The sequence below is a fragment of the Rhineura floridana genome, chromosome 17 (assembly GCF_030035675.1).
Source record: "Rhineura floridana isolate rRhiFlo1 chromosome 17, rRhiFlo1.hap2, whole genome shotgun sequence".
Taxonomy (NCBI): Eukaryota; Metazoa; Chordata; class Lepidosauria; order Squamata; family Rhineuridae; genus Rhineura; species Rhineura floridana.
In genome coordinates this window covers 11,268,952-11,291,677 of record NC_084496.1, presented here as the reverse complement: position 1 = coordinate 11,291,677, position 22,726 = coordinate 11,268,952, and the positions used below count along the sequence as shown (strand labels likewise).

The window sequence follows — 22,726 nt, the reverse complement described above, 5'->3', positions numbered from 1 at the left end:
CCACAAATGTTCCTGTTCTCCAGAAAATGAATATATTATGCCTTCCCTCCCCCAAAGTGGCACCTAGTGCCTAGGCCTGACGTGGTACCATGCGCGGAGTCCCCAGAGAATACACTAGACACCCCATAGGCCAAGGACCTTGTGGAGCAGGCAGGGTCCCCTGAACCCAATGCTGAGGATCCCCTTGAGGGACTTCCCATGTTGATGCCTGAGGAAGAACCCCTCAAAGAGTCCAAAGAAGAGGTGGCACCACCTCTAGTCCTAGAGCACTCTAGCACCAAAAGTTTTGGGTCCAGGCCAAAGAGTGACGATGCAGCATGAACACAGAATGATTGATCTGTGTGTGAGTAAGAGGGTCCACTTGTGAATATCCTTCTTACTGCCTGCAGCTGTGGCTAAGGTGTGGTTTAGGAATATATAAGGCCTTCCGCTTGAGGCTTCCTGTGGTTAGAAGTCACATAGGGCTTTGGTTTGTTACACCTGATGATAGTTTCTCTGCCTTGCTAGTGACCTTGGAATGTTACCTGCTTTTGCCTCTGGATTGCATTTGGACCTAGGCTGGTTCTCTGTGTTTGACCTTGGTTTGTTTGAGCTGTGCTTTATCTGCCACCCTGCCCTCTCGGTGAGTACTTTGATGACAACTTATATGTCCTGTAACTGGCAAGCTAGTTCCCAAGGCAGGGCATTTTTAAAGGAATTGTTCCTGGGTGTCCATTCTTTCATTCAAATGGCTTGCATGTGGAAGCTTCTCTACCATGTACATTTGGATTGCGGTGAAAGTGGTTCAAGCTTTTTTTTAAAAAGAGTTAATATATAGCCTTGCAAATGCATGTACACCAGTTGCTAGCCTAGTAATTGCTTGCTTTGATTTTGGCACTGTCTCCCCACTATATGTTGGCGTGTGTGCGTTGTTGTGTGAAACAGCATACATTACGTTGGAGTTAAGTTGAACAAGAAATTTCTTCAGAGCATTTAAATCATGTAAGAGTCTTTTATTAAGACATTAAGGCTTTTCACTCAGGAGTTTCCCCCCCCTTCTAGCTCTACAGCACATCTCTCTTCAAAAGCAAAAGTAAGACAGCCTCTCAGGTCAGAGGCATGATGCAGAAGAACAACAACTCACAGACTCTGTTAGTTCCCAGTCTATATCTTGATGGTTACCATAACAATGACCTTGGCAGTCCGTTCCCAGACTGGCAAAGACATAACTCCTCTTAACTTTCAAAACTTTCAGACTTGATGGAAAACTACTAGGCCTCATGCCAAAAAGCCCCCCTTTTTCTCATCATGTCTGTCAATTACAAAGAAATCTCAACAATACATAGTCATACAGTAATACATTTCTACAATACCTCTTGCAATACATTTCAGTACATTGCATCATACATTTGCGGTTCAGTACAGTTCAAAATTACATCTCAGTGCAGTTCAAAACTTTATTCACTCAAACTTTGGTTCAACACATGTCAAATAAAGTGTCTCAGGATCCAACTTTATTCATTCCAGGACTTGCTATTAATCCCACAGTAAATCTGTCAGGCGGTTTGCCTAGATTCGCTCTTATGGAGCGTCTTAAAGGAACCAGAGCTTCGGCTCTCTCTGCCCCCCCATTTGTGCTTGTGCTTGGCACAGCCTGCGCTGGAGATTCCATTTCCTCAGCCTTACGTTTAAATGTTTGCGGTTGTGTGTCACTTGACCCTGTGAGAATGACTGTTTGCCTTTGATCCCAAGGCTTTTCTGCAACTTTAATGCTTCTGCTCAGAATTAACTGCTGTGTTTCTGGCATCCAAACAAAACCTTGTGGTGCTCTGGGCGCAAGCCTGCCTCTTCTTTTTCCCTGTGGAATGTGTACCCGGCTGCTTTGCACTCTCTTAGGCATTAACCTGATTGCATTGGATGAAGATTCCATGTGAGCAGTAAACACTGACTGTGTGCCTTTTTCAGCTGTCTTTTTACAGCTCTGGCGGTCATTCCCTTTCCGCCCCATTAAACTCAAGACATCAGCACACTTCACACCCATGGTCATTCTAAACTGCCCCTGTGTCATGAATCCCTGACAGACAACTTTGCCTCTTTTCTGCAGAAAACATTTTCCTCTATCAAATGTGATACAATACCCAGAAGCCATCAGTTTTTGAACTGATAAAATATTATGAGCCAATTCTGGAACAAACAAACAATCTGACATTATTCCAAGCTTATTAAATCTCACCAGTCCACGGGCTTCCACGTTCTTACGCAATCCATCAGCAAGTAAAACAAAGTCTTTCACATCTGTAGACGTGTAAAACAGACTCCTGTCTTTGATTAATATATGGCTTGCCCCGCTGTCGACAATCCAGTTGACAGGTGCTAAATCTTGAGACTTCTGTTTACAAACAAAGTTCACACTTCCCTGCTTCAAGCCTCCGTCCCTGGAGTTGCGCTTGATTGCACAATCTTTTCGGAGATGCCCATGAGCCCCATAGGCAAAACAAGACTTCAGCCGCTGCTGCTCCCGCTTGATTTCCTGTCTGCTTTCGACAGCCTGCTCCGGTTCGGCATTTTTCTCCTCCTTGCTTCTGACAGCTTCCATCAGCTCGGCTCTCTGCGCCTTCTGCCTCCGCTGCCATTCCTGGGACAAATCCTGCAACGCGTCCCACATCTGTTTAGCCAACGGCTCATCTCTCACACACATCAGTAGAGAATCCGATAGAGGCAAAGTAATAAACGCCTGCGCCCTCTGGTTTCGATGCTTCCAGGCCGCGGTCGGTACCGCCGGGGGTGGTTCATCTATAATGTCCCATAAATCCTCTGTTATCAGCAAAGCCCGCATCCTCGGCTTCCAGCTGCCATAATTCTTTTCATTAAGTCGTTCCATCGGCAAGCCTCCCCCAGACAGGTTTACAGCCATGTTGCTCACCTCCGTCTGGTTCAATCAATCAAGCTGCCCTCTCTGGAACTCCGTCTGCCGTTCAGACCAGCAACTTACTCCCGTGTAATGCGCTGTGGATCTGGGCCCATAACCCCTGTTGGCGTGTGTGCGTTGTTGCGTGAAACAGCATACATTACGTTGGAGTTAAGTTGAACAAGAAACTTCTTCAGAGCATTTAAATCATGTAAGAGTCTTTTATTAAGACATTAAGGCTTTTCACTCAGGAGTTTCCCCCCCCTCTAGCTCTACAGCACATCTCTCTTCAAAAGCAAAAGTAAGACAGCCTCTCAGGTCAGAGGCATGATGCAGAAGAACAACTCACAGACTCTGTTAGAACTTTCCCAGTCTATATCTTGATGGTTACCATAACAACGACCTTGGCAGTCCGTTCCCAGACTGGCAAAGACATAACTCCTCTTAACTTTCAAAACTTTCAGACTTGATGGAAAACTACTAGGCCTCATGCCAACACTATATGACAACAGAAATAGTCCTTTTTCATTATGCAGTCATCAAGCATCCTCACTGTATATCTGTGGTAGAGGAATCTATGAATGCATGACTGTTTGCTTCAATGAATGTCATAGGAGGTGCTGCTTATGATCCTTGCCCTGCTGTAGCAGAAGTCGTAAAAAAAACCCAAAAATCCAAGAAGACAGGAAACCAGACATTACAATGTACAGCGAGAAAAATTGTGTTAAGAAGTTTTTGCAGAAGTGTTAAGAAGTTTTTCCAGAAAGACTGGTAGTTTGTAAGAAGCTTAAGAACTATTGTGCAATGTGCCCCTATGTTCTACTTTTTCTATTCAATTTCACGCCTCTAATCAGTGTTTCAGTGGTTTCCAATATGAATGCATGCTCTTGGTTTACTGGTTAAACTTTGTGTCCACTAGGCATCCAAAAGCTAGGACTAGGTGTCCATTTGAACATATAACTCTTACTTAAAAACGCCTTGCCCTGAGGATGTCCCCTGGAGTGTGATAGTTCCCTTGAAATTGAAAAAAAAAAACCACTGGCCAAAATCTTCAGCTCCATGCTAGTTCCAAAATATTGGCCGTCCCCAGAGTATTGGTGTTTTGTGGGAGGGATTCAGATGCATTCCGGAGACTTGTGCAAATAAAGTGGGCTAAACTGCTCTGTTGACTTAATGCAACTAATCTGCTTTTTACAAAGGTGAACTTTTTGTGCCTAGGAAAGTGATGATAAAATGCGCTGAAAGAGTCACAATTTAAGAGTGCATTGTAGTCAGGGAAAAGCACTAGAGGAGAGCATGGGGCATGGCCAGTGAGAAAAGTGGCCTGGTTAGAGGGAGAATGGCATAGAGAGGGTGTGTGGCGTGGGTAGAGTCCAAAGGGCCAAAGAAAGAGATCTAGAGGGCCACGTCTTTCTCCCAGGCCTGAGATTTCCAACCCTTCAAGGAGAGGGAGCTTCAGGAAGCTGTTTGTCGCAGTACTGTGTGGAGCTGGGAGGGGAGAAAGCATTTAGATGAATGCTGCTGTCTGCCTCAGCAGGCCTGAAAGAGTGTTGGGAGTAAAACACCAATGCTTGTAACACGTAACCTGGCCCAGTTGGGTGTGTGTGTGACAGAAAGACAAGCTGTTATCTCACTGGTTCCTTCTTCAGTAGCCACTTGATATGCAGAAGGCTTTTTTCTCAGGCTTTACTTCCTTCCTCTTTGTTCTAGTTAGTGTGTGAGTTCTAGCATTGTGACTCCGTAAACCGTAATGGTCGTGTTTGTATCTGTACTCAGAATGGCTTTATTTCCCAGGAGTAATGAGCCTTAAGTTTCTTTATTATTTCAACCACCAGTCTTACCAGACTATTTATTTCTGCACTCTGCTGCAATATATACCAAACTCCAACATTTAGGAGGGTGGTGCTCTCTGACACAGGGTGTTGCAAAGAGGCCCAGGACCAGTGTACTCAGTAGGCTGGCGCCCTCTGCCTCAACAGGCCTAGGAAAGATAGAGGCGTGGTGGCAGTCCAGGATACAGCATGGGGGATATTATTAACTATTTATTATTATTATTATTATTATTATTATTATTATTATTTATTACACTTATATACCGTCCGACTAGCAAAAGCTCTCTGGGCGGTGAACAACAAGGAATATAATAAAATACACAATATAATACAATAAAAACATATAACATATAACAATAAACGATCAAAAGTCAGTTACAACAAAAAGAAATCAATAGCTTAAGTTAAAAATGCATTGGGAAAGAGGAAGGTTTTAACCTGGCGCCGAAAGGATAGTAGTGTCGGTGCCAGGCGCACCTCCTTGGGGAGACTGTTCCACAGTTCGGGGGCCACCACTGAGAAGGCCCTAGGTCTTGTCATCACCCTCCGGGCCTCCCTATGAGTCGGAACCCGGAGGAGGGCCTTCGTAGCAGAACGTAGTGAACGGGCGGGTTCGTATCGGGAGAGGCAGTCCGACAGATAGCGTGGTCCCGTGCCGTATAAGGCTTTATAGGTCAATACCAACACTTTGAATCTGGCCCGGAAGCATATTGGTAGCCAGTGCAAGCGTGCCAGAACAGGTGTTATGTGCTCAGACCGCTTGGTCCTTGTCAGCAATCTGGCGGCCGCATTTTGCACTAGCTGCAGCTTCCGAACTGTCTTCAAAGGCAGCCCAACGTAGAGCGCATTGCAGTAATCCAAACGCGAGGTTACCAGAGCATGTATTAAACTTTCTGTCCCACCCTTCTTCCCAGGAGGAGCTTGGGGCACAAAACAAAGAACAAAACACTAAAAACATCTCAAAAGCAAAACATCTTAAACATTTTAAAATTAAAAAAACTTTTAAAACATCTTAAAAAGCAATTCCAACTCAGATGCAAACTGGGACAAGGTCTCTACTTAAAAGCTTGCTGAAATATGAAGGTCTTCATTAGGCATCAAAAACATAACAGAGGTGGTGCCTGTCTGATATTTAAGGGAAGGGAATTCCAAAGTGTTGGTGCCACAACACTAAAGGTCCGTTTCCTATGTCGTGTGGAACGGACTTCCTGAAAAGATGGAGTCTGTAGGAGGCCCTCACCTGCAGAGTGCAGTGATGCACTGGGTATATAAGGAGTAAGACGGTCTTTCAGGTATCCTGATCTCAAGCTGCATAGGGCTTTGTACACCATAACCAGCACTGTGAACTTGGCCTGTGACTTCTTTCAGCAGTGGGGTGACATGTTGGTGATACCCCAATGAGCAGTTGTGCTGCTGCATTTAGCACAAGCTGCAGCTTCTGGATCAACCTCAAGGGCAGCCCCAAATGGAGCGCATTACAGTAATCCAGTAATTACTGGCGACCCAGAGCAAAGAGGGTGGGGAGAAGGAAGACAGGGGAGGGAACCCTACATTGCAGAAAAGTCTCTATGGGAAGTCCAGTGATGAAAAGGGTTCACACGACCTACCAGAGGTAAGAATTCTCCTGGGGCTCTGAGGCTCCTCTGGGAATACCGAATAGTTAGAGGAAGGATTAGCCTAACGTCCCCCTTAGAAACATAGGTGGCTGTCTTATACTAAGTCAGACTATTGGCCCATCTAGCTCAGTAACATCTGCACTGTCTGGCAGCACCTCTCCAGGCTTTCAGGCGCGGATCTTTCCCAGCCCTGCTAGGGATTGAAACTTGGACTTTCTACGTGCAAAGCACATGATCTACCAATGAGCTCTCACCCTTCCCAAATTAAATGCAATGACCCCTCATGGATGGGGTCGTACTCCCCCTGAAGGAGCAGGTTCGTAGCTTGGGGGTTCTCCTAGAACCATCCCTGTCACTTGAGGCTCAGGTAGGCTCGGTGCACAGAGTGCCTTCTACCAACTCCGGTTGGTGGCCCAGCTACACCCCTATCTGGACAGGGATAACCTGGCTTCAGTGGTCCATGCTCTGGTAACCTCCAAGTTAGATTACTGCAATGCGCTCTATGCAGGGCTGCCTTTGAAGATGGTTCGGAATCTGCAGCTTGTGCAAAATGCAGCGGCCAGATTGGTAACAGGAACCAGACGGTTCGAACATATAAAACTGATTCTGTCCCAATTGCATTGGCCGCCTGTATGTTTCTGAGCCCGCTTCAAGGTGTTGGTTTTAACCTATAAAGCCTTACACAGCTTGGGACCACAATACCTGATGGAACGCCTCTCCCGACACAAACCCACCCATACACCAAGCTCAACATCAAAGGTCCTCCTCTGGGTGTCTACTTTAAGGGAAGCTCGTAGGATGGCAACAAGTGAGAGGGCCTTCTCAGTGGTGGCCCCCAAATTATGGAATGATCTCCCTGATGAGGTGTGCCTGGCGCCAACCCTGTTATCTTTTCAGCACCAGGTCAAGACGTTCCTCTTCTCCCAGGCATTTTGTAACAGTATTTGAATAGCATGTGTTTTAATTTGCCTGTCTGTTTTTATGGGCTTTAATTTGGTATGGTTTAAATTTGTATACTTGTTTTTAATGTTTTTAATTGTTGTAAACCACCCAGAGAGCTTTGGCTATGAGGCAGTATATAAATGCAATAAATAAATGTGCCTACTTGAACCCCGAGATCAGTGATGTGTTACATGTAAAAAGGCCATTTCAGTAATTTCACCTTGATCATGGAGTGGCCTTCCCCAGGGAAGCCTGCTAGACATTTATTTTAATGTCCCTTTGGTGCTAGGCAAAGGCATTTCTTCCCACCACCCTGCCCTTTATAATCTTGCAAGAGTGTTTTAAATCAGCTTGAGCTCTTGGGTCTTTGAACTTGTGTTTGGTCTTAATGCATGTGTATTACTCTTCTTTTATTGCTATTTATAGCTTTTTTCCCCCCTGCAAGCCGCACTGAGAATGTTTTGTTATATGACAGTCTATAAATATTGAAAGTAAATAACATAAATAAATGTTGCAACTAGTTTGGTGCACACTTGTTTTCTAAGCCACACTGAGCAAAATGCCATCACTGTTATTCTTTCAAAGTACAAGCTTCTGCAAGGGTATTTTGGGAACCATTGAAATGTTTATGAATTTTCAGGAAAGGCATTCCTTATCCCATACAATAGAGATATGCACAGTCCTCCACGCTCATGCCCCGCTGGACCCTCTTCAGATGGTCCAGAACAGCCCAATCAAGGGATGACCCGGATCGAGTATTATGTGGTTCCTGTAACATTACTAGTTCCACAGACAGAAGTGGTGGACTGGGTGCATATGGTGTCAGGAGATCCCACAAGTAAATGGGTTTTGAATAGGATTGTGTAGTTTGATAAAGGGTGCTGAGTGTTTTTAGGAGACTCCTCATAGCGCTACAATTTCCAAAGTGGTTTAACAATCAGCCCCTCTTCCCAGGGAACTCTGGGAATTGTAGCTCTGTGAGGTGAATTGGAGTCTCCTAACAACTCTCAGCACCCTTATCAAACTACACTTCCCAGGATTCTTGGACGGGGGGGGGAGCCATGACTGTTCAGAGTGGAATAATGGCACTTTAAATGTATGGTGTGAATGCAGCCTGTCTGTCTGTCCCAGCTGCTCTCTTACCAAGAAGCTACTTCTTACTGTTGGCAAGGACTGACAGTGTTTTGTCCTTAATTAAACAGTATTAGCAGGGACAAAACTTTCCTCCAATAACAGGAGCGGGTAGTGCCTTGAGATGGTCTAAGTGTGAATGAGTCATTATTGCAATGAGGTGGATGCTCACTCATTTACAGGCAAGCACACAAAAAACAAGGAGAAGATCATTGTGTTCTTTGATATGGGGAAGAATCCCATTCCCCAAAACGCTCCATTGACGTACACCTGTCGTTATGAATGTTGTCAGGCATGTTAAAAGGGGTTTGCATCAGAATGCTTGGAAGTTGGTGAGTTTGTCACAACTGATCTTTTTGTTGCTAGGGTGTGGAGGAAAGTGGCATTGATTGTTTCCACAGCTAATCCACGCTAATTGATTTTCATCTGAGTCATACAGTGTGGGCAAGCTCCATTTGTTCAAGAAACCTATAATACATTATTTGATTCACTGTAACTGTGGGGGGGGGGAGTGATGTAATGGAGCCAGCCCATTATTGTATCTCCTCTTTTCATATACTTGCACCTGTAACACATGCCTCAGTACCCTGGTGACTCCTTGATTAGATTACTGTAATGAGATATACCTGGGGCTGCCCTTGAAGACAGCCCAGAAGCTTCAGTTAGTACGGAATACCACTATTAGGATTTTGACATGTACAGCATATTTGGATCCCATCTCGCCAGTCTTGAAAAACCTCCATTGGCTGCTTTGCCACGTTTTGGCCCAATGCCAAATATTGGCATTTAATATAGTTTCTTAAGTATTGTATCTTGGCCATGACTTTAGACCAGGAGTGGGGAGTCTGTTGCCTTCCATATGTTTGTTGTTATGTGCTTTCAAGTTGATTACGACTTATGGCGACCCTATGAATCTGTGACCTCCAAGAGCATCTGTCATGAACCACCCTGTTCAGATCTTGTAAGGTCAGGTCTGTGGTTTCCTTTATGGATCAATCCATCATCCCTGACCATTGGCCATGCAGGCTGGGTATGATGGGAGTTGGGAGTCCAACAGCACCTGGAGGGCCACAGGTGTGCTAGTCCTGTATAAGACCATTAGTCAAGGTCCTTCTTGTTGCCCCCTTATGGGAAGTGAAGTGGATCTCGACTAGAGAGAGGATTTTCTTGGTTATGGTTCCATGTTCATAGAATGCCCCCTCCAAAGGCTTAGGGCAGGGAGGACGAGCAAATTTGTCCATTTCAGTTTCAATTTGTTTTTCATTTCATAGAATTATAGAATAGTTGGAAGGGGCCTATAAGGCCATCGAGTCCAACCCCCTGCTCGTTGCAGGAATCCAAATTAAAGCATACCCAACAAGTGGCTGTCCAGCTGCTTCTTGAAGGCCTCCAGTGTTGGACAGCCTGCCACCTTCTTGGTCATTGGTTCCATTGACATACTGCTCTAACAAGATGTTTTTCTTGATGTTCAGTTGAAATCTGGCTTCCTGCAACTTGAGCCGATTATTCCGTGTCCTGTACTCTGGGACGATCGAGAAGAGATCCTGGCCCTCCTCTGTGTGACAACCGTTCAAGTACTTGAAGAGTGCTATCAGAATTCCCCTCAGTCTTCTCCAGGCTAAACATGCCCAGTTCTTTCAGTCTGTCCTTGCAGGGCTTTGTTTCTGGCCCCCTGATAATCTTCGATGCTCTCCTCTGAACCCATTCCAGTTTGTCTGCATCCTTCTTAAAGTATGGTGTCCAGAACTGGATGCAGTACTCAAGATGAGTCCTAATCACTGCTGAATAGAGGGGAACCGAAACGTCACACAATTGGGATACTATACTTCGGTTAATGCAGCCTAAAATAGCATTTGCCTTTTTTTCAGCTACATCGCCCTGTTGGCTCATTTTCAGCTTGTGATGAACAACAATCCCAAGATCTTTCTCACATGTAGTATTGCTGAGCCATGTATCCCCCATCATGTAACTGTGCACTTGGTTTCTTTTTCTGAGGTGTACTTCTCCACCTAGCCTCATCCCCACAGAAACCCATCAGCCTTTTAGTGTGAATTTCTCCTAACAGGCACATTTTTCTGATGCACATTCCCCCTAATTGAATGCATTGTTTATGTTTTCACTAACTTAGGGATATGTTGGCCTTAATCATGCATTTTTATACACATTACCTGGCTTTTAAACAGAGATACCAGGGGTGGAATCCAGACCCCCCCCTTCTGCATGTAAAGCATTAAGCGCTCTCTCAAAGTGATGGTCCATCCCATAAGCCAGAGGCCCATGCCATGCTATCACAACATCGACAGGACTGAAAGCACCTAGTATTACTTGAGTGACAGTTATGCCTCGCATCTCAGCTTGCTTCCTTTATGCAGGTGGCTCCTAATATGCTTTTGCACAAAAGGAAAAGGGTCTTTTTCGCATTGGCTCCACATCTCTGGAATTCCTGACCATGTGCACTTCAACAGGCTCAATTACATCTGGTGTTTAAGAGGGCCTTTTTTTCCTTGTGTTTCTCTGATGGTTTTTGGTTTTGTGTGTTTGTGTTTGTGTTTTTGTTTTAGGGGCAGAGCATTCTGTTTTTTCCGGCTTTTAATTCATTTGACAATTTCTATATCACTTGATTGTGGAAACCTCTGAGGCATTTGCAAATTATTCGATAGCTGTTGCACTCTGTTGTCTTTTAACTGTATGCTGCCTTGGGGAGGTTCCTTCTTCCCTCAAAATCGGCAGAAAAATATTTTAAACGATAAGCAAACATTTCAATAAATAGCCCTGCTGTACCATTTCCTGGGTGCAAAGAAGCTGCAGTTTGAGTCCATTTAGGGAAAAGCAGAGCTTGGAAAAGTTACTTTTTTTGAACTACAACTGCCATCAGCCCAATCCAGTGGCCAGTTCAAAAAAAGTAACTTTTCCAAGCTCTGGAAAAGGCTGTAGCTCAGTGGTCGAGCACTTGCTCTGTGTGCAGACGCTGCCAGGTTCGATCCCTGCCATCTATAGGTAAGGTTGGGACTGCCCCCTGCCTGAAACTCTGGAAGGCTGCTGCCAGTCAGTGTAGACAGTACTAAGCTAGACGGACCGATGGTCTGACTCAACATAAGGCAGCTGCCTCTTCTACTGTGATAGAGAGACAAACAGATTGTTTTCCCCCTGACGCTCAAACTCCTTTCCTTCATTTTTCATTTCTGAGTACACGTGAGGAATTTATGGCTCAGCAGAGGAAATGTTACTTGGCTCACTGTGGTAATGTTCTTAGCATTGCCAGAGGATAATCAATTTTTTTTTTAAACAAAACAAAGCAAAACCCTGCTTGCACTGTAAACCAACAAATTAGTCCAAGAGCACTTCTCCGGATGGGCTCTTAGCTTTCAGGGACATTTCCATTGTTGTCAAATAGTGGCAGGCATATGGAAGTGACCTGCATGCAGAAAGAGGCAGGGGGTTCTGTTCAACCAAAGGCTTGGGAGAATTGTACATTCCCCTGGGATGTGCCTGGGTACCCTTCTTCACATTCCTGGAGATACAGCTGCATTTGCCGTTTGCATGTTTCCACAGCTGGTTTCTGAAAGGGCTACATGGTCTGCACATGTGGGACTTGCACCGCCGACGGCTCTCCCCTTGCATGCCCTTGGCAATGTTTGAATTGGGGTGCGAGGACAAACACAAGGTTGCTCCAGTGATGAGAAAGCTCTGTGAAGTTTGTGCTTTTTTTTTAACCCTGCCCCCAAATTCTTTGTCAAAGTGAACCTAGAAGAATGTGAATTCTGTGACTTGAGTCAATGGTGCAAATCGCTCCTTCGAACAGCCAACACAAGTAGCAAGTGCTGACAGGAATGGAACTACATTGAGGATACAGGGGAACAAGGAGGTGTCAGCATACTTAGGGAAACTCTGAGGCTTGAAGAAGACCATCCATCCATCCTCGCCTGGGAAGACATCCGTGTCAGAAAGCAAAACAGCAATGGTTGCGCAAGTCTTTGCCCACTGACCAGCGACGCTCAAACAATCTAAAATGAGAGCTGAGGCAGCCAAAAGTGTTTAGAGCTTTTCTAGCCTGAATGTGGGCATCTCAATGTGGTGGGAGTTTCATAAAGTTGTCCCCTAATTTTTGTTTGCTATCACCTGTCTTGTGGTCCTATTGGTGGTTGTGGTAGTGTTCTCAGCAGCTGATGGACAGCATGTTATATGTATTTTTTTTTTACTCACAAGGCTTCAGTGTCAAGGCAGGAGGGATTGCCCTCACTCTTATTTGAATTCAGATGACATTGTAGCCATGAAGCCAAATCAGAGTGAGGGCAATGTTTCCCGTTCTCATTCTGGAAACTGGTGGTGGTGGGGGAATATAGCTTTCACGAGCTATTTACAGTGAGATCCCCATTGCTGGCTAGTTTGTAGGAATATAGGAAGCATCCTTATACTAAGTCAGATTGTTGGTCCATCTAACTCAGTATTGTCTACACTGACTGGTAGTGGCTCTCCAGGGCTATCTCTCAGCCCTACCTGAAGATGCTGGGGGTAGAAACTGGGATTTCCTTCATGCAAGACAGATGTTCTACCACTGAGCCACGGCTGTTCCCCATACTTCATTGATATTTGGGCCCCTAACATTGTTGCAATGCCCCACTCTGCAGCCTGTGAACCAGGTGGTGAACTTGGAGAGCATTTCAGCTCAATACTGCTGAAGGCGCAGGACAATGTCCACCTGAATGTTAGCAACAGGGGAAGCTATGTCTGCAAACATATGGAAGAGACTGATCAATGTGTTGGTGCCTGCCCCATTGGCATTGCCAGAGGCTGAATGTGGCAGTTGGAGTGATGCAGTGGCTGCCTTGTATGTGAGAGCCCACGGGCATGTAGCAGCTGCCAATTGGCAAGCGGTGTTGGCCGCTACAGTGAGTACAGGACGCCGCAGTTCCTTTTTTTTGGTTACGAATGCGTCTAGTTCCTGGTGCTTATGCGGTGCCATACGGCACAATCAAGAGCCTGTCCAGGGTGCAAGCATTGGTACTGGCAGCAAATAAAGTGTCAAGCCGGTGGTCCATCTAGTGCTGTCTACACCAGGGCTGGGCAACCTGTGGGCTTCTGGCGGTTGCCGGACTCCATCTCCCGTCAGCCCTAGCCAGTGTAGCCAATGGTCAGGGATGATGGAAATTATAATCTAACATCATCTGGAGGGCTACAGGTTCCCTATGCCTGGTCTACATTGACTGATAGCAGCTCTCTAAGGTTTTAGGGGTCTCTCCCAGCCCTACCTGGCCAAGCGTGTGCTCTCCTGCTGAGCTTGACAGCACCTTGGACAACTTCTGGAAAGCTTGGACTAAAACCTGGTGCACATTCATTGCTCTACTGACATCGGAGCCGCCAGTCTCCACAGTCTATCACTCTGCTCCAGCTCTTCCCCTTTTAGTAAAATTGCTTAGCAATGTCCTTGCAGGGGAGGCTGGAGAACCACTATAGCAGACTAAAACAAGTAAGCCCCTTTCTTCAAAGGAAGCACGGGCTGACTCTCTCCTTGCATAACATTCTCCTCTGGACAATCTTCTCCCTTCTTTCTGTGCCAATATCCCATCTCAAAATACATTTTTAAATTAAACAAGCTTTTTGCAATCCAATTTCCAGTTTAATTTGCTTTCCCTTTCAGGTATGTGAGCTTCCAATCTCCCCACCCCCGCCGCCCCCGCCAAGCTCAGTTGTGGTTTCTCCATCCTTAATTCACAGCAGACAGATGTCAGGTGAGGCTCACCTTGGAAACTGCCGAGGTGCAGCCACGCATGGTGCATTGCCGTTGGCACCACTGAAGCGCTTGGAAGCCTGGGCTCTACTTCCTGGAAACTTAGCTATAGATCACCCAATGAGCTTTTGCATTTTGTTAGGCTTCGGTGCCTGTGCACTAGATCTGGGTATCGTGGAGGTGTCAACATCAGAAAAGGGCAAGTACAGAAGAGGCAAAGAAGGTTTCTTTAACTGGAACAGTAGACCATGAGATGCCTTAGGGCAGGGGCAGCAGACGTGGTGCCCTGTAGATGTTTGTGGACTACATCCCCATCAGCCCCAGCCAGCATGGCTAATAGTCATGGATGATGGGAGTTGTAGTCCAGCAACATTGGGAAGGCACCGTATTGGCTACGTCTGCTCTGGGGCACACAAATGATGCATAGATAAAGACACAGGAAGCTGCCGTATACCCTTGCTCCATCTTGCTCAGCATTGTTTCCACAGACCGGCAGTGGCTCTCCAGGGTTTCAGGCAGGCATCTTGTCCAGCCCTGCCTGGAAATGCCAGGCGCTGAACCTCGGACCGCCATGAGAAAACCAGATGCTCTCCCGCTAAACCGTGGCCATTCCTCAAACACACTGCTGGGCGAAGAGTAGTGCTGGATTATACCCAACAACAACAATTGCTTCAAAGCACCAAATAATAAAATCTATGTTCCACAGAACCCAATCGCAGTGTATGACAACGATTCAAAGAATGGTGCATGCTCATTATTATACGTAGCCCTTTGTATCTCTTTAATCGGTATTTCCATTTTTCTTTAATGGTGGGACTTTGCCCTTGCATGCATGCTTAATGTGCCAAGCCCACTCCCACTGCCACCCCCCCAGCGCCATCAGGCATGGGGGCATGTTGGCCACCATGGGCTCACTCGTGTTCCTCGCCCGCTTGCCTCACCTGTTCATTTGCTGCTGCCACTGGCTCATCTCCATTTCTCTCCTCAGCTAAACCTTCCCACCCCGCTTTACTCCTGCCGGACTCCGTTTCTCTCCCTATTCCTCAGGCTCTTGCACGTGCCACCTGTCAGCTGCACACCTTGCATGGCCACTCCCCCATCGTGCTGTGAAATCTTCAGGTTGACGTGCTGTAGTTTGCAGCGCCACCTGTCTGTGCCAAGCAAACTGCAGTGTGTCATTTTTATCGTATAGTAAGATAAGATGCAGTTTTATCTCCTAGTGTGTGTGGGGAGACATTTGGAGCCCGATAGGCATGACTTTGTAGAGGAGGCGACATTCTGTGCCACTGGAAGCTCTATTTTAGTCCCCCCCCTTCTAAAATATCACTAAACACTAACAATGTATTTTTCATTTCACCTTTGCTGTAAGGGCTTCTTTTATTTATTTAAAGAATGCTGATATTCTCAGGACGCTGAATGATCCCTTTGCCATAAAATTCTGAGTTGGGGTGCAATTGCTGCAGTTTACCCAGAGTCTTGTCCACAAGCACACTGTCATGTCCTTCATTGGCTGGCTTGTATTGCAGGGTTGACATACGATTTTTCTTTTTTGCAAAGGTAGCTGACCCCTTGCCCTCAAGACTCCACTAATTTTGGCAGTGGTGGGGCAAAATGGGAAATGAAATGGATGTGGGGTGGGTGTGAGGTGCACATTCCCCCCCTTCCTTAGTCATCAGATCAGTCATCGGAAGGGTGGGGGGGCAGTAGTATTGTGTTAAATTCAGAACTGCAGGGCCTTTTCATGTTAGTCACAGCCATGTCCCTCCCCCTGTTTTGCTGCTGTGTTTAGAATGACATCCTTGTTAATGCGTTTCCCCACAACATAAGTCCCTAGGAGCCAATAAGCAAGAAAGGGAAGAGTGTTAGCTGCTGAGAAGAGTCTTCTCAGTGGCTGGCTTACCTCCTTTCACTCTGATTGGCTCCAATCAGCAGTAAAGGGCAAGGAAACATGTTAGAAGACTCTTCTCAGTGGCTAACATACTCTCATGCTGATTGGCTCGTAGGATGCTGGAGACGCTGGGATCCTGCTCCCCAAAAGGTAAGGGGTCTAAGATCCCTGAGACCCTGCATGACTGCACCCCTTTGCTAACCTCCCCACTCCTCAAGTCAATTTGAGGAGGGAGGGCCTGTGTGTCCTTTGCTTGTATGCACAGTATGTAAAATAGTATGACCCGCTATTGGCCACAGGCGTGTAGTCCTTAGAGGGTGAGTGAATGATGAAAGCAGCCCGGAGGCAAAAAAAGGTTAGCCATTCCTGCTTTATTGATTTCATCAGCTGAAACGAACTTGTATAGTGCAGTGATGATTAGCAGTCAGACAAGGACCAGGAAAATCGACTTCAAGTCCTCATTTAAGCAGGCGCCCTCATGGGGGAATGACAGGTGCAAGGGTCTGAGGCAGGCAACTGGTACAGGGCCCAGATCTGGACTGGAGACACAACACTGGATCAGGGCCCTACACAGCTTCTTTTTCTTCAGAATAAAAGTGGCAGCCTTAAGCACTTTATTAAAAAAAAGTGCATAACATAATGTATAGCCTGGCTCTCTCTCTCTCTCAGCATAACCTGCTTCTAGGGGTAGACAAATTGTCAGTTTTGGGTCTCCCAGTTTTGCATTTCCCCCCAATCTTAAATTCAGCTCTCCACATTTCTGCAGCAATTTTGTGTTTTCTATTTTTTTTTTAAATCAAATACTTAACGAAAATCCGTCAGCATTTTAGTGCCAATGTCTACGAATAAATACATTTTTTATATGCATTGTTTGGTTAGAGGACTACACTGCAAAATTTGGAGACGGGCACATTCTGAAGGTTTGCATGTTGGGTTGAGAAGTGCAAATTGGGTACTTTAAAATGCATACGAAATTGAATTCCGTTGAAACCCGTCCCTGCCTACCTCATGGGGTTGTTGTGATGGTAAGATGGGTTGTGCAGGAAGAACCATTTGTGCCACCATTAGAGGTGGTATGGAAAAAAAATCTGAATTTTATTTCTGAATTTTATGACTTTCTTTGTTCCCTGCAAATTTCGCCATCTTTACTCGTCTCTTGTCTTCTTTATTATTCTCCACCTTTCCCCTATAAGTTTGGAATCACTGCTGGAGCTGCAAGAGACACACAGTAAGTTAATTCTTTCATTTGAATGATTAAACATTTAAAACATCCCTTCCGTACTTTACATACCAAGTGGCAGATTTACTATTCATATGCAGCCCTCCCTGAGCACCGAAATAGAGAACGAGGCACATAATTTTTAGGGCGGTTTCCTGACTCACATAATTGATTGGTCCTCAAACAAAAGAAAGTTACCTTCTGTCAGACCAGCTTTCTCCAGCGTGGTGCCCTCTGGATGTTTTGGACTACAACTTCTAGCTGTGCTGTAAGTTGTGCTTATAGCTAGAGCTGATGGGAGTTGTAGGGCAAAATATCTGGAGGGCACCGCGTTGGGGGTGGCTGTGCTATATACCATGGCTACTTCATGCTTCAGACGTCAACAATCCTTCACCAAGACTTCACTCCTTCTTTTATGAAGAATCCAGCAGTTAGGGTATTTTTAGTAGTATTAGTATTACTTGATATTAAATGCTGCTATCATTTAATAAATGATATTAAATCAGTCAACTGCAGCACTCAACAAAAACAGTCTTATGGAAGGCCTTTATTTTTAAGAGACTTATTATGACATGCTGAGCATTTAAAACAGTGGTTTCTAAAAAAACTTAGATATACCGATGCTCACAATGCCCCCTTTGTTCGTTGGATGCTGCCCTATACTAGGTCAGACTCTTTCTTCATGTAGCCTAGCTTTGCCTACACTGATGGGCAGTAACTATTCTCTCCCATCCCCTCGGTCCTTCTGAAGAACTCTGCACCTGCTAAAGTCCCCTCTTCTGCACAGTGGAGACCGCGGGCGAATGAAGTGCTGCCCCACCAAGATCAGTCTCCCTTCAGTTAGTTCCTACCTGTCTGCCTCCTTGCTTACACCCAGTCTGGGAGGGGGAGTGTCGCTGCTGCCGGCCTCTTCCTCCTTTAGTTTCAGTGTTGCCTTTGTGGAACTCAGCAGGGAGGAGGATGGGGGCAAAACCAGAATGCGTTGGCTCTGCCTGTCATTGGCTCTGGCGCCACCTACTGATGGGCTCTCTGCCTTCCGCCCCACCAGTCCCAATAGGCACCAAATTCCACTGCTTCTCCGCCACTGCTAAAGACACAGAAGCCTCGTATATCCGCCCGCCCTAGGAAGCCTTCTGAGGCACACCAGATGACTGATTCCAGCTGGTATGCAGAGAGCGTCATGGGGGTGGATCCTTGGTTGGTAGCAGGTAAATATATAACCCCGCTGGGATATGTTTGCAAATACAACACAGACAGGATTTTCCTCCTACCATGCTTACCTCAGTTGAAAAGAAACCTACATATATTACATTTGTAAAGTTCCCCGAGGCCCTTGCCACAGAAGGGGCCGCATACAAATTCTTAAACTGACATCGGTGAATAAAATAAAAAGACACCAGTGGCCTTGGGAGTCTCGGCCGATTTGCAGACGTGGGTAATTTTGCCTGCTGAGCAGACACACAAGTTCCTTGCCTCCCTGGGTTATTAAAATCAGATGATGTTTAACAGGTCAGGGAGAATATGCTGACTGAAGGCGGTGTAGCAACAAAACACACCTCTAGGACCTGCCCTCAGCATCTTTTTTGGACGGCACCTCCCAACCTGCCGATGCTATGATTGCATCAGGATGAAAACTCCTTTTCGAATGTAGGGAGCTGCCTTATACCTAGTCAGATCGCGGGTCCGTTTAGTTCAGTATTGTCCACTCTGGCAGCTGTTGTCCAGGATTTCATGCAGGAGTCTCTCCCAGTCCTATCTGGAGATGCGGGGGATTGAACCTGGGACCTTCTGCATGTAAAGCAGATACTCTACCCCTGGGCCACGGCCGTTCCTCCTTTTGCTCTGAGCAGGCAGCTGTTCATGAACCTCAAAACCTTTGTAATTTCAGATCAGAAGTCCCCAAAACACACCGATTTTCTCCTGAGCTCCAAGAAGGAAAAAAGAGGATTGTAGCTCAGGAGTAAAGGGCATGCAGAAGGTCCCAGGATCGACCTCTAGTATCTCCAGGTAGAGCTGGGAATGCCCCCCCCCATCGGAAACCAGGGAGAGCTCCTGCCAGTCAGTGCAGACAGTACTGAGCTAGATGGATCAATGGTCTCGTTCAGCGTACGGCAGCTCCCTAGAATCCGATGCACTTAATAAAATCAGAGTGAACACAACATGAATGGTAAATATATGCCTCCACCCCCGCCAAGGTGGGTTGTTTGTTTTCAGCGTGGATTGCCGATGGCATAACTCATGCAAAAGCACAGATGGAGACTGCTCTGCTCGTCCTGAAGATGAGCCTGAAACTGAACCAGGGTGATGAGAAAACTGTGGATGAATTTGAAGGCTGGATTTTGGACTCCCCAAATACCTGGCCTGTTTCTGAAGTGGAACCGATGTATTAGAACTGCCTGGCTGTCCATTTTTAACTTTCCAAATGTTGTTTATGGAGCTCAGATTGCTGCTGTTTTGAACCCCTTTATGGCCCTCCCCCCCGCCTCAAGACCAGTGCATTGTGGGTGTCTATGTGTGCATTGATAGGAAACTGGAAAAAAACCCACAAAGTGATGTGGATTAAATCACTTGGATAGGAAGAACCCTACTGCATCAGGCCACTGGCTCATCTAGTCCAGCACGCTAGTGGCCAACCAGATGCCCATGGGATCTACCTGTCTCCTCACTTGTGATTCCCAGCAATGGCATTGGGGGCCATACTGACAGTGGAGGTCCATAGCCCGGATTGCAGAGCAAGCCAGATGCACAGTAGAATGGGGGGGGGAGAGAGAGAAAGGAATTAGAGACGCAGAAGCATCCCAATGTTTGGTCCCCAAAGGTTTGCTTTCCAAGGACCCACCAGCCCTCTATTTGCCCCCTTGATGGGGGTTTGCTGGACTGGGGGTCCTTGAGGAAATTGAAGACACGAGTTTGCAGCAAAGTTATGCCTTTATTGGTTACATGCGGATGGTCAGTCTCCCTTGAGTGGACGGAGAGCTGCCCCATAGCACCTCTTGCCTGGGTTTTTATACATCCCAGGACAAAGACTTCAGCATATACCAATGAGGATGATACACATCAGCATTGCACAGGTGTTACACAGAGGGTACATTAAAAAGAGGGTGCACTGTGTAAGTTATTTTCTCAGCCAGTTTGGCTATGTTCAGCACTTCACAGATCAGTACATTTTCCTATGAGGTAAGTACTCCAGCTGATGAGCTAATACAGTTCAGCCACTGCAATCCTTCTTACGTCTTGGAGATACCGAGATGTTCAGTACTAGCCTTTTGTTCCTTTTATCTTATCTTAAAGAGCTGAAGCTGTGCCAAGCATTCCAGCTAAGTAGGCCGAAGAGACGGCACAAATGAAAGGATTTGTAGCCGGACTGCAACGCTATTAGAAATATTATAACCTTATAATTCCCAAAGAATATTTATTTGTTTGTTTTGTATATAAGAATTCCCCGTTACCCTTCTGCGCCCCTAGTTAGAGGTGCCATCAGGAATTTGGCCCCCGGGGCTTGAGATTCCTCATCCCTGTGCTAAAGACACCATCTGTTGCAAAGTTCTCCTATGCAAGTCCCCCTGATATGAGAAGATGCCAAACTTCATTATTATTTGGGAAGGGCAACGGAGGAAATCTCCTGTCGCTTCAGTGGTATTGCTGCTGAAATGTTCTGTTACACACAAAGGTGGTCAACTGTCTTTCTTTACCGAGGGCAGGCCTCTGTTGAGGAGCAGCCCTGCCCCTTAAAAATAAAGAACCTTAAGGACTGAGAGCAGGGCCTTGGCAACATGGGAAGCTGCCTTATACGGAGTCAGACAGTCAGTCCATCTCACCCAGTATTGTCTACACTAATGACAGCAGCTCTCCAGGGTTTCTGACAGAGGACCTTCTGCATGCAGGGCAGATGCTCTGCCATTGAGCCATGGCCCTTCTCTTGAAATTGCCCATCAACAATTATGACCCAGGCAACAGCAGACTGAGCAGGCACGCAAGTCGCCTGATCACAGTCTTCCACACTGGTGAGATGTATTGCATTTCTCTTTAAACTGTGGTGATGGTTTCTAAATGTTAACTTTGCCTGTGGAAGCTTTATGCAGGTTGGTGTGATTTTGTTTTATTTTTTGGCAATGCGCAAGTGCATTTTTGACAATGTGCAAGTGCATTCCTTTTTGAATTTCACAGAAATTCTCTCCCCCCCCAAGAAACTGGCATTTTTTTTTATCATTAAGTACCATTGAACTAAATGACCTGCTCTTTGTGAAGCCCCCATTCATTCCAGTATTGCTGGTACCATAGGAGAATTTTCCTCCTGGTTTTGTGTTTCATTTTCTTCCCCAAAAGGAGTTCTGCAAAGCTTCTTTTTGTTTTTCAGCAGGGGTGGGGAACCTCAGACCCAGGGGCCAAATGTGGCCCTGCAAGCCTCAGACTCTCCATAGACCACACTCCCTACTGGCCCTGTTTTTGCCTAGCTGGCATGTGTCTTTGAACTCTGGTTGTGCCTGTTGCTTCTCTGGGTAGAGGACAGAGAAGGGTGTGTGAGGGTGCATAGAAACCAACTGTACAAAGGCGAAATTTACATTAATTGCACTGCCCACTTTTGCCTTAGCCCCTGCCTAACACTGGCATCTGGCCGCCGGGAGGTTGCCCAGAAGGGAATGTGGCCCTTGGTCTGAAAAAGCATCCCCAGCCCTCTGCTTTCCAGGCTTTGGTGCCCTCTGCATCATCTCTCCCCCGCCTCCACTTGCACACCTAAGAATATGGCTTATGGCTTCTGATTTTCCTTTCCAAGGCCAGTTATCACCCTGGAGACCAGCTCAAAGAAATCTCTTTGAGAGTTAATTCAAATGATATTCTAAGGATTGACTGACTGCTAAACAGTGTAAAAGGGCAGGGGAGAGATGTTTCTGTGTAAGGGCATCTGTATTTTGCTGTTGGGGGAGGGAATCAAAACTTGCATGTACTTTTGTTCAAGGCTGGTGCCATGGGGACCTGACACCTACCCCCTCAGGTACATTCCAGACCTTTCCCCTGAATGATCAGCTTTCATTTTACTTATGGATCTGTATGGAAAAACATGAAGGCAGTATTCTACCCAACGGCCTAGCAGAGGGGTCGCCAATGTGGTGCCTGCAGTTGCCAGTGTCTCTGTTAGTACCTCCTATGGAGTCTGCAAAAGTTCTTTGTCCTCAAAACTCCACAGTGCGTGAGTGACTGGGTTGTTCTTCCTGCTCAGTTCCTGTTTGCAGTGGCTTGGCCATTCCTAAATTGAGCTGCTGCAGCTATTGGTATTGATACAGCTTTCCTTGCAAATGTAACCCAAAGCAACTCACAATAATAATCAAACACTAAAACCAATGATTCACGAACGAATGGGTAACACCTAAAACCACATCAGTACAGATAAAAGACAAGCCTTAAACTGGTGGAAACTGGTGGCTCCAATGTCAGTGGGGCGGTGAATCCGCTCAAGGTTTTAGTCCGATCTTTCAAGGAGCTGT

At 46.2% G+C, this 22,726-nt stretch overlaps 2 long non-coding RNA genes across 2 annotated transcripts; one reads left to right on the top strand and one right to left on the bottom strand.

Moving 5' to 3' along the window:
• The first annotated feature begins 461 nt into the window (after window positions 1–461).
• LOC133371779 (uncharacterized) lies at window positions 462–20,565 on the top strand. The gene is made up of 4 exons (XR_009759383.1): window positions 462–622; window positions 17,218–17,252; window positions 18,292–18,451; window positions 19,439–20,565. It is a non-coding gene; the product is annotated as an uncharacterized LOC133371779 (long non-coding RNA).
• Window positions 16,489–18,388, bottom strand: LOC133371780 (uncharacterized). The gene is made up of 3 exons (XR_009759384.1): window positions 18,095–18,388; window positions 17,030–17,236; window positions 16,489–16,563 (listed from the first exon to the last, which is right to left on the bottom strand). It is a non-coding gene; the product is annotated as an uncharacterized LOC133371780 (long non-coding RNA).
• Window positions 20,566–22,726: the final 2,161 nt, after the last annotated feature.